This window comes from Bubalus kerabau, chromosome 6 (genome assembly GCF_029407905.1).
Source record: "Bubalus kerabau isolate K-KA32 ecotype Philippines breed swamp buffalo chromosome 6, PCC_UOA_SB_1v2, whole genome shotgun sequence".
Classification (NCBI taxonomy): Eukaryota; Metazoa; Chordata; class Mammalia; order Artiodactyla; family Bovidae; genus Bubalus; species Bubalus kerabau.
The window spans coordinates 110241285-110257418 of NC_073629.1; the positions used below are offsets into that span (position 1 = coordinate 110241285).

Genomic DNA, 16134 nt, shown 5'->3' on the forward strand with positions numbered 1-16134 from the left:
ATGGTAAAATATACATGACATAAAACATACCTGTGGCATTCAGAACATTCACATTGTTATGTGAGCACCACCAGTGTCCATCTCCAGAGCTTTTCCATCTTGCAAAACACAAACTGTGTACCCACTTAAAAAGTAACACACCCCACCACCATTCTGTCAGCACTGTCTCTGTGAAAGCTGACTACTCTAGGTATCTTATCCAAGTGGCATCACACAGTGCTGTCCTTTATATCTAACATGTCACCTAGTGTGTCTTCAAGGTTCATCCATGTTGCAGCAAATACACAGTTTTTAAAAGGGCGAAAATGTGCAGAATCATTTGCCTGAGCAAACTAAATGTTTAATTTTTTTACCAAGTTTTTTCATTTCAGTAATACATGCACAGTAAAAATTTCAAATTCTACAAGAGTACATAATGAAAAGAAGTCCCCTTCCTAATTTCTACCCTCTCTATCCTAGACTTCCGGTCCCCCTCTCAGGTTTAATTTTTCTATTTTGGAACACAACAACCAACCACATACATGCTGCCTTGCCTTAAGGATGTCCTACTAGTAAGGGCTTCTCTGGTGGCTCAGATGGTAAAGCGTCTGTCTGCAGTGCAGGAGACCCGGGTTCGATCCCTGGGTTGGGAAGATCCCCTGGAGAAGGAAATGGCAACCCACTCCAGTACTCTTGCCTGGAAAATTCCATGGACTGAGGAGCCTGGTAGGCTACAGTCCATGGGGTCCCAAAGAGTTGGACATGACTGAGCGACTTCACTTTCACTAGTAAGATACTCAGTTGATCTATTACAACTGGCTATTACTCTGTTCTAAAAATACTGATATTTCTAAAAACGCAGGGATCAAATTGGCATCTTGGGTCATTTTGCATCTCCTGCATTGGCAGGCGATTCTTTACCACTGCCACCTCTAAAAATACTAACAGGGAAAGTCACTGGTGATCCAGTGGTTAGGACTCACATGGCATGGGTCCAATCCCTGGTTGGGAAACTAAGATTCTGCATGCCATGCAGCACAAACCAAGTTAAAACTAAATTAAAATACTAATATAAAGATCCAAAACAATGAACATAAAACATTCCACAAGTACACTTCACTGAGTTAACATTCACTGAGTGTACCCAATGGATATTGTCTTTGCTAGGCAGCATATTGAGGCAAGAAAGAGCACAGGCTCTGGTGTCTTGTAAAAACTAGTTTAGAGCACTTTTTTTTAAGTCTCAGTTTCCTGATCTATAAAATAAGGGCAACACTATCTCATAAGCTACTGTAGTGATTAAATGAGAAAAACATCTAAATCATAGTACAGTGCATAGTAATACAGCAAGGACTCATATAAATAATAGTAATATATAATTTTTTAATAGGTAATTGTTAATATCCTTCAGTGGGTGCTGTGGAAAGCACAAAGATAAATCAAAAAACTTGCTTCCTTCCATGTACTTATAACACAACAGAGCAGTTTCCCTCTGCTCAGTATTATCATTATTTTGCCAAGACCCTGGTGCTGATAACACTTCCAACCTATGTTTATAACTTTCATGATTTATTTCTAACTATCACTAAAACAGTTATTTGTGAAAAAAAAAAAAAAAAGTTAACAACTGTGACCTAGAGTCTAAGAGAAGAGAGCGTTATCATCAGACCATGTAGTTAGTGGGCGTGTACCCAAGGCAGTCTATAGCTAGATTTAATCAAAGAGTGAGAGTCCTGTGATTAAGAGACCATGGTCCACTCCAATCTGACCTAGGAGTGTATGAAATTTAGAGTCACAGAGCATTAAGAACTGGAAGCACACATAGAGATCATTATCTAGTACAATAACCCTAGTCTTTACAGAGGAAAATTAAACCCAGAAAAAGGGAGATCTGCCCACAAAGGTGAGGCAATACTAGAGCTAAAGGCCCATGGCTCTTGGTATGTTCCAGTTCTTTTCACATCATCATGCTACCCTGTATCTGTTAAAGAACCTTAAACTATAAATTTCATCCTGTCTGCTCTAATTTCTTATTTTTCTTCCCAGTTACGTATTATCTGAACTTCCCTGGTGGCTCAGACAGTGAAGAATTTGCCCGAAACGCAAGCAACCTGGATTCAATCCCTGTGTCAGGAAGATCCCCTGGAGAAGGGAATGGCTACCCACTCCAATATTCTTGCCTGGAGAATTCCATGGACAAAGGGGCCCAGGGGGGCTACAGTCCATGAGGTCACAAAGAATTGGAAACTGAGCAACTCACTTACTTTACTTATTATCTGGGGCGGGGGGAGGGGGGGAGATAAAAAAATTTCAGTGTGTTTTATGAAAGCCGTCTTTCCTAAATAGTCTTATTATTTGACTAAAACATACTCTACTAGAAGCCTGAGGGATGCTAAGTAAGAATAAATCTGGACTTCCCTGGTGGTCCAATGGTTAAGAATTTGCTTGCCAATGCAGGGGACACAGACCTGGTCCAGGAAGATTCCACATGCTGCAGGGTGACTAAGCCCGTGTGCCACAACTACTGAGCCCCCAAACCCTCGAGGCTGTGCTCCACAAGAGAAGCCACTGCTATGAGTAGCCCCCACTCAACGCAACTACAGAAAATCCCCAGCAGAAACTACGGCCCACCATAGCCAAAAATAAATTTCAAAAAATAAATAATCCATTGAAGGTTTATTTGAAAGGAAATTTCAATTAACAAATATTCAACTTTAATTTTTTTGGCCCTGCCATGCAGCTTCAAGATCTTAGTTCCCCAACCAGGGACTGAACCTGGGCCACAGTAATGAAAGCACCAAGTCCTAACCACTGGACCTCCAAGGAATTCCCCCAAAACTCTTAATTTTAGAGTTGGATAAGTGGATGGTTCATTCAGAGCATATCTTCCACAACTGCTTAGTTTTACTAAAAAAAATTATCCAAAATAGTTCATTTGATTAACAACCCATTTAGCAGAGAGCAACAGACCAGGATGGTGTGTGAGTGGCAAAGAATCCACCTGCCAATGCAGGAGACACAAGAGCTGCAGGTTCAATCCCTGAGTCAGGAAGATCCCCTGCAGTAGGAAACAGCAACCCACTGCAGTATTTTTATCTAGAAAATTCCACGGGCAGAGGAACCCGGCAGGCTACAGTCCATGGGGCTGCAAAGAATTAGACATGACTGAGCACACAACTGACCAGGATAACCAATTTCTAGATGGATCACAGGTTCAATCCCTGGTCAGGGAATTAAGATTCCACAGGCTGTGATGCAACTAAGCCCTGAGCCACAACTGCTGAGCCTGCGCACATGAAAGTATGTATTAAGGGTAATTCCCTGGCGGTCCAGTAGTTAGGACTCCAAGCTTCCACTGCAGAGGTCCCAGGTTCGATCCCTAAGACCCTGCAAGCCACGTGGTGCTATCAAAAATGAATAAAATAATCCTTTAAAAAAAGAAGTGTACAATGAATTTAAGCAGAGCGGTTAAGAGTAAGAATTTTACAAACATGTGACTGACATGGATTAGAATCCTGACTCCATTATTGTGAAGGTTTGAACACGGTACTGATTCTCATCTAAAAAACAGATGCACTGATCTAATAAAATTATCAAAGGATTAAATGAATTAATGTATGCAAATCACAGTGTATGTTGTATTCTAAAAAGGTGGTTTGAAAAATAAAAACAAGAATGCTGGATAGGAACAAATAACAGCAGATAGGCTCAACAATGAGAACTTTATTTTCCAAAATTGCTTCAATAAATCAACATTTTACACTTCATTAAGGCTCTTTCCTTTCCCCCCAGTAACATGCTTACATAACCACCACCAAACAACAAATTAAATCCTTAACGATAGTTCCAGTTCCAGAATCACCTTCAAAAAAACTAAGCTGATACACAAATATCTGTCCAATGCAAAACAGAGATCAGGCTAAATCCCTAGCATTTTGTTTAATCCCACATTAGGTCCATTTCAGGTGCTGACTACTCAGGGAGAAGGAAAAAAAAAATCACACTAAATGCTATATAACTTGTATCAAGAAATATATAGCCAAGAGACTTTCCTGGTGGCCTAGTGGTTAAGACTCTGAGTGATCAAGATTCCTAAACGCAGGGAGCATGGGTTCGATCCCTGGTTGCAGAACTAAAATCCTGCATGCAGCTCAACCAAAAAAAAAGAAATATACTCAAGAAAAAGTTGTGAATATTTTCTACAGGAAACTAGATTATTCAAGAGTTACTATATGTAAAAAAAAAAAAAAAAAAAAAAAAAGAGTTACTATATGTAAAGCTGAGTTTTATACACATAATGCATCCAAAAGGTTTTATTTGAACAATGTTTTCCTACACACAAAGAAGTAATGGCAGGAAGATGAATACCGAAAACAAAGTCCATATACCTACAGCCTTGCAAGTGATCTTTAATACAGAACAAGGAAACCAAAGATCTCCTTAGAAAGCACCTCCTACTTCTTGTTTGAAGCTTCCAAGTTCTAGGTTAGTTATCATGATAAAATCAGGTGAGAAGAGCAAGGTCAAAATTCCAGATGGAATAACACATTACTCTAATACTGTATATTACATATATATACTGTGTAATATATATATATACACACACACGTACATATGTGTATATATATATATATGTAATACTAAGTTATAGCTAACGTATACTTTTGACCAGCACATAAAATCTTTATCTCCTAAAAACCACAACAATACCTTAGTCAACAACCTCAAAATTAATCTTTCACTCACATTCATGGCTCATGTATGAAAATTAATGGTCAGAGCAGGTTATCAGATTTCATCAGGAAGCCACTCTTTGGGCTAACCATGTTAATACTTTTTTCATTAAGTTGCCTTCTCTCAGAACTTTCCTGGGGTCCAGCAGTTAAGAATCTGCCTTCCAATGCAGGGAACTCAGGTTCAATCCCTGGTCAGGGAATTAAGATCCCACAGGCTGTGATGCAACTAAGCCCTGAGCCACAACTGCTGAGCCTGCGCACTGCAACAGAGACCTAGTACCACAATGGAGACTCCACGTGCAACTAGACCCGAAACAGTCAGATACATAATTTTTGTTTAAAAAAAAAAAAAAACCTGCCTTCTCTCAAAGAGAAGACATTTCAAATATATTTTTAAAAGATCATAAATGATATGACAAAGCACTTGCAATAGTTAAATAACACTTTATGTCATTCTTTTAATAAATTTTGGATCTTCTGCTTCTGAACCAAGAGTTTAACAATACAACGGCTAAACTCAAACGGCATTCAAAACAATTACATTTGAGAATTTTTAGTGCTCAGCTAACACTGTTCACTCAACTGTCGAAACAGCACTAACCTAACTCCATCTGTGCCTAAACTTACATGAGACAGAATTTTCATCACTTTTACATATCCAAACCATTTAATAACCATTTAGCAATAAAAGAAATGATGGTATGTGACTATGCTAAGTTGCATAAGATATTGAATTATGTAATTTTTCATGCATTCTTTGTATTAATGTCAAAATATATATACTGTAATTCCCTCGAAAGAAAGTAGGAAGGAAAGCATATTTTCATTTTAAAGATAGAAAGATACAAAAAACTAGGCAAAGGAATTCCTTGGCAGCCCAATGATTAGGACTCTGCACTCTCACTGCCAGAGGCCCAGGTTCAATACCTGGTTGGGGAACTAAAATTCCACAAGTCACAAGGCATGGCCAAAACAGAAATAAAATTGTTTTTAAAAAGCTAGGCAAATATTATCTATTCTGAAACACATTTTCTGTCATTTTATTTGCAGCAAGACAAATGAAAAAGCCTGTGTTAGCTTGTGGATTCATGTCCATTTATTCTTGAAAATAAATTTAAATATTTAACTCTGGACCTAATAAGCCTGACAAAAACAAAATGGATGTTTTCTTATGTGAAGTGAAGGTGAAAGTCTCTCAGTCATGTCTGACTCTTTGCGACCCCACAGACTTCCTCCTTCTATGGAATTCTCCAGGCAAGAATACTGGAGTGGGATGCCATTTCCTTCTCCAGGGGATCTTCCTGACCCAGGGACTGAACCCCGGTCTCCGGCACTGCAGGCAGACACTTTACTGTCTGAGTGAGGACTCTCCTAATTTACTGCAGAATCTTCTCCTTGGACCCTTACTCTGAGCAATACAGCAGCTGCCAAGAGTGGAAGTTTAGAGTCAGACCTAGGTTCAAATCTTCTCTCTCCCTAAATTAATCTCTTATGATTCAACTTTGTCATCTATAAAACAAGAAATCCTTCACTTACCTTGTCAAGTATAGGGTTAAATGAGACAATACATGTAAAGTGTTTAAAAAAGCATTTAGTTAGAAAAAAACTCAACATATAAAAGTTCTTAATATTTAGGTTGACCTTATATTCAGGTTTGCTTAAGACAGTCAGTTTGCACTTGCTGTTGCACTGTGTTAATAGCATCCCCTCTCTCAATAGCATCCTGGTTCAAAAAGGCAAATTATATGGTCACAGAATTAATTTGACAAAAGTAGTCCAACTAAGCCCACCAGCCACAACTAGAGTCTGTGTGCCTCAACAAAAGATCCTGCATGATGCAACTAAGACCCAAAGCAGCCAAATAAAGCTTAAAAAAAAAAAAAAAAAAAAAAAGATTTTAAAAGTAAAAAAAAAAAATCAATGTCAATTCCAGTTGCTGATTAGTTGTTTTTAAAGTAAAGAAAAGGGACTTCCCTAGTGGTCCAGTGGCTAAGACCTCCCAATGCAGGGGGCTGGGGTTCCAGCCCTGGTCAGAGAACTAGACCCCACACGCCAAAACTAAGAGATCCTGCATACCACCATGAAGAGCGAAGACCCCGTGCGCCACAGCTAACACCCGGAGAGCCCAATCAGTATCTCTTTTTTTTTTTTAAAGTGAGGAACAGAAACTTTAATAGGTTTAAAAGGTAGTATTCTCTCTGCATTCTAAACAAACCCATGTGGGCTAAGAAGTAAAGAATGTTTAAATATTATGAAATTGGTGATACATAAAAGACAGCCAAAGCCCAAAACTCTTTGTAAAATCTATAAAGAGAAAGAACTGCAACTACTCTGAGGCCCCAACTATCTTATGCAGAAGTAATGCTGAGAAAAACATGAAAAAACAAAAGAAATCAAGGCTCCCCAACAGAACTTTCTGAGACGAGGAAAATATTCCATATCTATGCTACTCTGCTGCTGTTGATGACCCAAAACACGGCTACTATGAAAACCATACTATCTATTTAATTTTAATTAACTCAAAGTTAGCTAGCCACACGTGGCTACTGGCTACCGAAATGGACTGTGCAGATGTAGACCGCAGATCACTTTTTTCCAAAAGAATTCTAAAGCTCAGTACATACTTAAAAACAAACACTGACTAAGGAGGAAATAGAACAAAAGTTTCAGTTCTGGGCATTTTTCTACACGTGGTATTGTGTCAACAAATATGGTTCTCCAATCTACATGCTTACATAACTTATATGCAGAGTACATAATGAGAAATGCTGGGCTGGAAGAAGCACAAGCTGGAATCAAGATTGCCAGGAGAAATATCAATAACCTCAGATATGCAGATGACACCACCCTTATGGCAGAAAGTGAAGACGAACTAAAAAGCCTCTCGATGAAAGTGAACGAGGAGTGAAAAAGTTGGCTTAAAACTCAACATTCAGAAAATGAAGATCATGGCATCCGGTCCCATCACTTCAGGGGAAATAGATGGGCAAACAGTGGAAACAGTGTCAGATTTTATTTTTTTGGGCTCCAAAATCACGGCAGATGATGACTGCAGCCATGAAATGAAAAGACGCTTACTCCTTGGAAGAAAAGTTGTGACCAACCTAGATAGCATATTGAAAAGCAGAGACATTACTTTGCCCACAAAGGTCCGTCTAGTCAAGGCTATGGTTTTTCCAGTGGTCATGTATGGATGTGAGACTTGGATTCTGAAGAAAGCTGAGCGATGAAGAATAGATGCTTTTGAACTGTGGTGTTGGAGAAGACTCTTAAGAGTCCCTTGGACTGCAAGAAGATACAACCAGTCCATTCTGAAGGAGATCAGCCCTGGGATATCTTTGGAAGGAATGATGCTGAAGCTGAAACTCCAGTATTTTGGCCACCTCATGCAAAGAGTTGACTCACTGGAAAAGACGCTGATGCTGGGAGGGATTGGGGGCAGGAGGAGAAGGGGACGACAGAGGATGAGATGGCTGGATGGCATCACTGACTCGATGGACATGAGTTTGAGTGAACTCCAGGAGTTGGTGATGGACAGGGAGGACTGGCGTGCTGTGATTCATGGGGTCGCAAAGAGTCAGACACAACTGAGCGACTGAACTGAACTGAATCTACCTCTCTTGTTCTACCTAGCATTCCACTGTATAAACATACTAGAATATAAGCAGTTCCCTGGTGTTGTACATTTAGGTTGCTTTTAATTTTTCACTTAAATAACACTGCAATGATTATCCTCATCTTTAAGGATGTGTCCAATTATTTCCTTAAGATATATTCCTAAAAGTACAGATACATTCTGCTGTTCTCCTGAAAGGCTACAGCAACTTACATTGCTACCAGCAGTACTTGAGAAATGTCCATTTCCCCACATCCCCAACAGTAATTATCATATTGTTTATCAACATAGAAATCTGAGGGGGAAAAATGGTATCTCCTTGTTGATTTATTTAATCTGTACCTCTTATTTTCATGTGATTTATTTTGTCAAAATAATGTAATTTTCAAAATGGTCAGCCAATTGTTGCAGAACTTTTTATTGAATAATTGAGTCATCCTTCCTGCACCATCCTGAAACACTAACTTCAGCATACATTCAGCACTTACCATAGGCTATCAGCTGAGGGCTCTGGGTGGTTCTCACTACTCTTTCAAGTTTAAGTTTTTTCCAAACAGCTAACAAGAAATCCATCTTCTATATATAATCAAGTTAACTTATTGAACCCTACTATTTGCTCTGGCACTGGGCTAACCATCTAGCCATCACAATAATCCTTGTTGGAGGTAAATAAGAGATTTCCATTTTCATTTGAAACTGAACAGATAATGAATGGTTAAGCACCCTGTCCCAGTCCCAGTTTAATAAATAAAAATGAAAAAAAAAAAAAAATGAAGTCACTCAGTCGTGTCCAACTATTTGCGACCCCATGGACTGTAGCCCACCAGACTCCTCCGTCCATGGGATTTTCCAGGCAAGATACTGGAGAAGTGGGTTGCTATTTCCTTCTCCACAAAAGAAACTTATTGTAAGAATCAAGGACTTCCATTTATCATACATTCATCTGATAAAACCAAGGCGCTAGGTACCAGAGATCACCTACCTCCATGAGCATGCCCTATTAAATGAACATTGCAGCCGAAAATATTCTGCTATAAGTGGAATAGAAAATATTCCTTACCAAACTACTTTCATCCTGTATGTATCCTTCAATACTAAACAGCCTCCACAGCAAAAAAAGAAAATAAGCCAACAATTAAATACATTTTCTTCCTCATTCTCTGCTGCCATTTCACATGACACTACATTCAAGTCCACTAGAATCCCCTCGCTGGTTGAATAATTAAACAATCCATGCTTGCTAAAGGTAAAAGGTCAAATGTGACAAATAAGCCCAAATGTGACAAGTAAGACAAAAAAGGTCACATTGACAAATGAGGCCGATACAGAAATAAAGGAAGAGAAGAGGTAAGCTAAGTTCTACATTGTGAACAAAGACAAAGCATTCACCATCAACCTTCCAATTTTCCAGGAAAACGAGAGGAATATCACAAACAATACACTTGCAACTTAAGTCCATCTGAAGTAAGGCTTTAAACATAAGCTTTCATAATAAACCAAAGACGTTTATCTCTACCTCCTCCACATCCCTTATGTTTACCTTAACTATTCAGAAATATATGGAAACTGTAACCACTAGCCTAAATAAATGGCACTGAAGTAAACTTTCTCTTTCTACATTACACATTTCTGCAATGTCAATTTTTATCAACAAGAACCTATCTGTAAGCAGGGAAACAAAATTGAAGACGACTACCTGCCCCACCAAGGGTTTGCAGGCTGCACCTTGCTTAACTAAACCCTGGAGTAGGGGTAAGAGAGCTTCCGGTAACTCGATGGATTTTATCTTTGTAACAGAGAACTGGCAAGCAGAACCCCAAAGTACAAAATATCAACTCAGCACCTCTAAAATGGGGGTGGGCTATTCAGAGCATGCTCAGCTCAGCCTCTTTCTCTCGTTAACGCCTGAGGTACCTCCCGTTCAATCTATACTTGGCTAACTTTACCAAAAATTCAAGGAAAATAATCATTATCACAACCTACTGATAGTTAATTCAGTTTTACAGAACAGCCTTTATACGATGAGTTTTGAATACAAATTTTTATAAATCACCTTTACAACTCAGGTACATTACATGTACCCATTTTAAGGGTACAGTTCAGTGAGTTTTGACAAAATATACCACCACAAAATAACCACCACCCCAACTCAATGAAAGAATACTTTCATCATTCCATGAAGTACCCTTTTGCCCCTTTGCAATCTCCTCACCTATCACCATACACAGTAACATAATCTGAGTAAGCTAAAACTTGATAGTGGGAGCACTTCCAGAGACTCCCAGTCAGCCATCTATTTATTCCCATTTTAACTCATCCTCTTTCTCAATATTTACTAAGCCTCTTCTATTTAACAGAGAATGTCTTGGTGTGGGGATTCAGCAGTGAATCAAACAAATCCCTGCTTCACTACCTAAAGAGGTAAAGATATAGTAGATGAAAAATAAATAATATAATGTTCAATAGTAATGATGAAGGTTGGATAGTGTTTGATGAGCGGAGTACTATTATTGACAGGGTCATCAAGGAAAGCCTCTATCAGAACCTTTTCCAATGGGAAACATGCATACAAAGAGTCATCAAAACTGCCAAAAAGGGACTTCCTTAGTGGTCCCGTAGTTAAGACTCTGCACTTCCACTGCAGGAGGTGTGGGTTCTATCCCTGTCAGGGAACTAAGATCCCATATCCTGCATGCTATGCAGCCACACTTGATCACATCTGAAACAATAATTTTTTCTATTAAAAAAAATTTGTCCATTCTTGTCTTTTATTGAACAACCCCATTCTGGCACCTGACCAACTTCCTGAGTCTTCATTTTTAAAGTTTTTTTCTGATAGCCCATAGTCTGGGAGCCAAAGGTTTTAGTCAAGACTCTAGAACACATCCTTCAGATACAAGGGGACCATCTTCTGGGAAGCCCTAATATGATGCAGAGTCCTGCAGTGAAGAAATCTCTAGGGTAGCTTCACAAAAGCACTCTATGACTTCCTCTATCAATCCTTTATGTATCCTACCCTTTTTATTAAAATAGAGAAAAAGAAAACTGAGTTATTAACCTCTCCAAAAAACACAGATTACTGAAAGCAAAGCGATAGACTTCATAAATGCACATATTAAACACACACACACACACACACACACACACACTTTTGCCTCAAAACAGGAGCCAAAAGTTTTCTAATCAGAGATTCAGCAACTTCTCTTCGCTTGGCTGTCTTCTGCAACAAGCCAAGCTGTGCAGTTACTGCATTCCAGATGCTAAAAAGCAAATCAGGCAGAACAAAAATGAGGACACTGCACATGTGCCAGCTAAAAAGGCATGGGCAGGGGGCAGATCAACGTCTTTTCTAAAAACTCTTGGGTTTCTTTGGTTTGTAAACAAAACAATTTCGTATTTTGGGCCCTCCCTTCCCACAGCACTGTTCCTTCTCCCTCTTCTAAAGTTACCTAAAATTTCCTTTTTTTTTAAGAAGGAACAAGAAACAAAGCACCAAAACAAAAAAAAAATTTTAATGGTGTCTCAACTATAAAAGATGACTGCTGCAAACAGAAACATGGTCCGTGGCTGCCACATCGGATTTTTCAAAGCAGCCTGAATCTACATTTTTTCATGAAATCTCCCTGCTTTTTAATGTTGACAACAAATTCAAATTTACAACACTGTATGAGCCAAACAAAACACATCTGCTGACTGGATTTAGTCCATGAGCCTTTAGTTTTAAATCTTTGCCATAAAAAGAAAAATATATGGTTCTTTCAGTGGTAGAGCTCTAACTTAACACCCTGTTTCCAATAACACACTATCATCTGAAAAATACACTACAAAATAAATGAATATACATCTGAAACCCGTTAGAAGGAAATCAAGAAGAAAACGATCTCACTCTTCACACACTAAGGTGCTCCATTTCTACCACTAAAATAGGAACTGCAAACAAAACTCCATAGAAAAGGGGACTTCCCTGGCAGTCCAGTAAGTGTGCTCCCAACGTAGGGAGCATGGGTTCAATCTCTGGTTAGGGAATTAAGATCCCACATGCTGCACAGCAGGGCTTTTGCCTGTGGCTCAGTGTTAAGAATTCGCCTGCAATGCAGGAGACACAGGAGGCGTGCGTTCAATCCCTGGGTTAGGAAGATCCCCTGGAGGAGGGCATGGCAACCTGCTCCAGTTTTCTTCCCTGGAGAATCCCATGGACAGAGCCTGGCGGGCTCCAGTTCATAGCGTCACAAAGAGCTGGACACGACTGAAGCTACTTGGCACACATGCACCCATGCTACACAATGCAACCAAAGACAAGTAAGACTGGGGGGGGGGGGAACCAACAGAAGAAAATAGTAGGAATCAATATGGATTTCTGTGAAACTAAGCTCATTAAGTTCAGCTTCCTCAGTATGTTCACCAGCCCATTAACTCCTAGACAAAAAGAAACTAAAAGCTGATTTTTCTACGGCAAGGCATTTAACTCTGATTTGAAACAAACAACAACAACAAAAGAGTTCCTGGAGAAAGTCAATCTTTTAGACAGGTACCCACTACTATTAACTTTCTTGGTAAGCTGTGAGCAATTACTTTTTTATGGGTTATAAACCTGCATTACAGACTCTAGAGAATTGGTTCTTAAACTCAGAGGCTAATGAATGACGGAAGGTAACGACCCCTTGAGAAAATGCACTCCCTCACAAAAATTTTCGAGTCCATGGACCACTGACTAAGAATGTCTTTCTCTAGAGAATATTAAAAGAACATAATAAATCCCTTTGCTTCTTCCACCAACGCACTTTCTTTTTCCACTCCCCCTCTCAACTTCAGTCAACTATCACCTCCAGGCAAAATCAATACAATAACCTCTTAACTGATGGTCCCCATAATCCAGTTTCCACACCCCTGGCAAGACTGATTTTAAAATGTAAATCAGAAGGCTTCAACGGCTTCCCTAAACAATCTTAGCTCTCCAGCTCTTCTTTAACCACTCTCCTCACTGAAAAGAGCCACAGTTGGCCTCTTTTCAGTTCCGAAAGCACACTAAACTCTTCCCATCTTCTAGTTTTGGCACTTACTGTTCTACCTGGAATGCCTGCCTTGATATCCCTCCTCTTACCAAAAAGAATTTCTCCAACCATCCTTAGGTCTCTCTTTTTTTAGTGTCTATTGATTTCCCTGCATGGTACTTCCACATCACTTTTCTCAATTTGTAACTTATTTGCTCACCTGTTGTGATTTCCCCCACTACCTTGCAGGTTCCCAAAATGCAAGACCCCTTCTGCCTCACATCCCCTTGTACTCCCAGAGCCTAGCAGAAGGGCCGGTGGATGGCAGGTTCTCAAGCACTATTTATCGTATCAATCAAATACTGAATCAGTCTTAGATGTTTACAGAATGAGGGTGTGAAGCAATCCACCAAAATCTAATCTTTGAAAGCGCAGTATATTTTTAAATTTATTTTTAATTGGAAAATAATTACAACATTGTGTCGGTTTCTGCCACACATCTACATGAATCAGCCATAGGTATGTGTATTTCCCCTTCCTTTTGAACCTCCCTCCCACCAGAAAGAACAAGATTAACCACACTCCTTCAACCTAGGTTGTCACTTGGCCCAAGAGAAACAGGGTAACACCTCAAGATTCTTAGTGGTTAAGTTTAACTATTCTACAAAAATTAATCAATCTTAGGTCTTATGCTCTCAGTCAGCTTCATCCCACCTCACCTCGGTGCTAATCTCAGAAATACTCCAAGCTTCCTCCCTTCAATTTCTCAATTACAATACAGGACGCTCTGTAATCCATAACTTCACTGGCTATGCCAAATTCAAAAAGTATCCGGACTACCTATGCTAGTAAAGAAATATGCTAGAAAACTACTACTGCTGCTGCTAACACGACTATTACCACCACCGCCGCTAAAACTGGACTGTACGTAGTATGCAGACTAAAAACATCAGTCTGCAAAACCAGAGATCTTTCACTGGTACTAGGAGATTTAAAACACAAAAAGATGGAAATGTACTGAATATAAAGTCTTTTAGTTAAAACAGTTCCTTACAGAACCTTCACCTCTTCTACAAAATACAGTCAAGCCTAAATGCCTGCAGGGGAGGAAAAAAAAAATGTTTTTTTATATTGCTAAACTGCGTACCACAGCTTCACAAACTTTTCAGCAGACAACAAACTAAGCCCAATTTGTTCCACAGGTTGTTCATGGTAGCAGCCAGCTCTGGCTCTTTAGCAGGCTTCTACATAATGATACAGGCTGTCTAGATAACAGGACAGGCTACAACAGACGGTACAGGCACTAAAGAGCAAAGGGAGCGCCACCTGAAAGCGAAAAACAAAATGACAGTGTGATACATGTCCCGCCACTCTGGGCCTACACGTATAAATCCTAAGAGATGACCATGATAATAGTACTTAATACTCAGTAGGTAACAAGCTAAGCGGTTTTCAATTTACCTCATTTCATCTTCACAGTAACCCTATAAAGTGATCGGTGTTACTCTTTGCTATTTTGCAGATGAAGGAAACTGAGGCACCTGAAAGTGAAGCCCCTCGACCAGAAAGCAAAAGCTAGCAGAGCCAAAACTTGAACCCAGGCAGCTGGCTCCACGTTCCTTCTGTTATGCGGCCACCGAAAGCCCCATCGTCTCTCTCAGGCCAGGCTCCACCACACTCTGCGGCTTTTCCTTCAATCCAATTAACAACCTCCCGGTAAACACTCAACTAACACGGATGGCTTCCAACTTCTGGGCACGAGTGCTATTCGCCAGTTTCTGCTGCGATACTTCACCCCATAAAAGTTGCTTGGGAGCTAAGGGAGGCGAAGGAAATTACCTTATTTAAGAGGAACACACGCCAATTACCACAGGAACGCAGGTCGACCTCAACTCCAGCCCAAAAGAAATGAAAGTTGGACGCATAAATTTTCCCGTGACTGATAATCTGGACTCTGCCTCCTCCGGCCACCAGGCCGAAAAGAACTGAAGAGGTAACAACACTGAATACCAGCCACATGCGCCCTAAGAAAAGGCACATCCAGGCCAGTGGGGGGGGGGGGGGGGGGGCACTCAAGAGTTCCAGGAAAAATCCAAATAATAGGGTTCACCTCTAAAGGAGTGAGTGATTAAGCAGGGAGATGGAGAAAGGGAAGGCTTTCTTGCAAGAAAGAAAAACAGAGATAGGAACTGCTCCGGAGAAAAGGCGGCCCTCAGCGTCGAGAGCTAGGCCGGAGCGAGGGGAAGCCCTGAAGGGCGGGGAGGGGGAGGAGCCGGAGCGAGCGGGGCCCTCTCGGAAGAGGCCGGGGGGCAGGCGCGGGGGAGCGACTCCGCGCCAGGCCTGCTGGAGGCCCTGAGCCAGCGGCCACGCAGAAAAGAAAAACGACGAAACGGCTGGAGTCAATTGAGCGGCCCTAATTCCCATCAGGGCCCCTCACTCACCTGGGCCCACCGCAGCGATCGCAGCTGCAGCCTCGCAACGGCACAACCGGCCCGAATCTCGCCCCCGCCCGACAGCGCGCCCCGCGTCCCCGCTCTCGGACGGCGGCAGCCTCGGCGTCGGCCCGCAGCCTCCTGGGAAATGTAGTCCTAGCTCCCGCCTTCCTAGCCAACTTGACAGTCTACAGAACTACGTTTCCCATAAGGCAAGGCGAACACCGGGCCCGCCGCTTTGCGTCACGCGCCAGCTTGTCGGCAGTCACGTGAGCTTCTCCGTTCCATCCCCTCCCCCCGCCTGGGTGGCCTGAGGAAGAAGGAGGGAGGTGGACGGAAGGGGCGGGGGCGTTGCTGACGCCAAGGCCCCCACCATTTTG

The 16134-nt window shown here is 41.0% G+C and overlaps 1 protein-coding gene across 5 annotated transcripts in view; it reads right to left on the reverse strand.

Moving 5' to 3' along the window:
* Window positions 1–15904, reverse strand: part of THRAP3 (thyroid hormone receptor associated protein 3) — a 70167-nt gene extending 54263 nt beyond the window's left edge. For 2 of the 5 annotated variants that reach the window (XM_055586381.1, XM_055586383.1), the window contains exon 1: window positions 15764–15904. The gene's annotated coding sequence lies outside the window, so the exon portion shown is untranslated. Of the gene's footprint in view, window positions 1–15161; window positions 15704–15763 lie in introns of those variants that run through there. The other 3 variants (XM_055586388.1, XM_055586386.1, XM_055586382.1) reach the window with 3 other exon arrangements.
* Window positions 15905–16134: the final 230 nt, after the last annotated feature.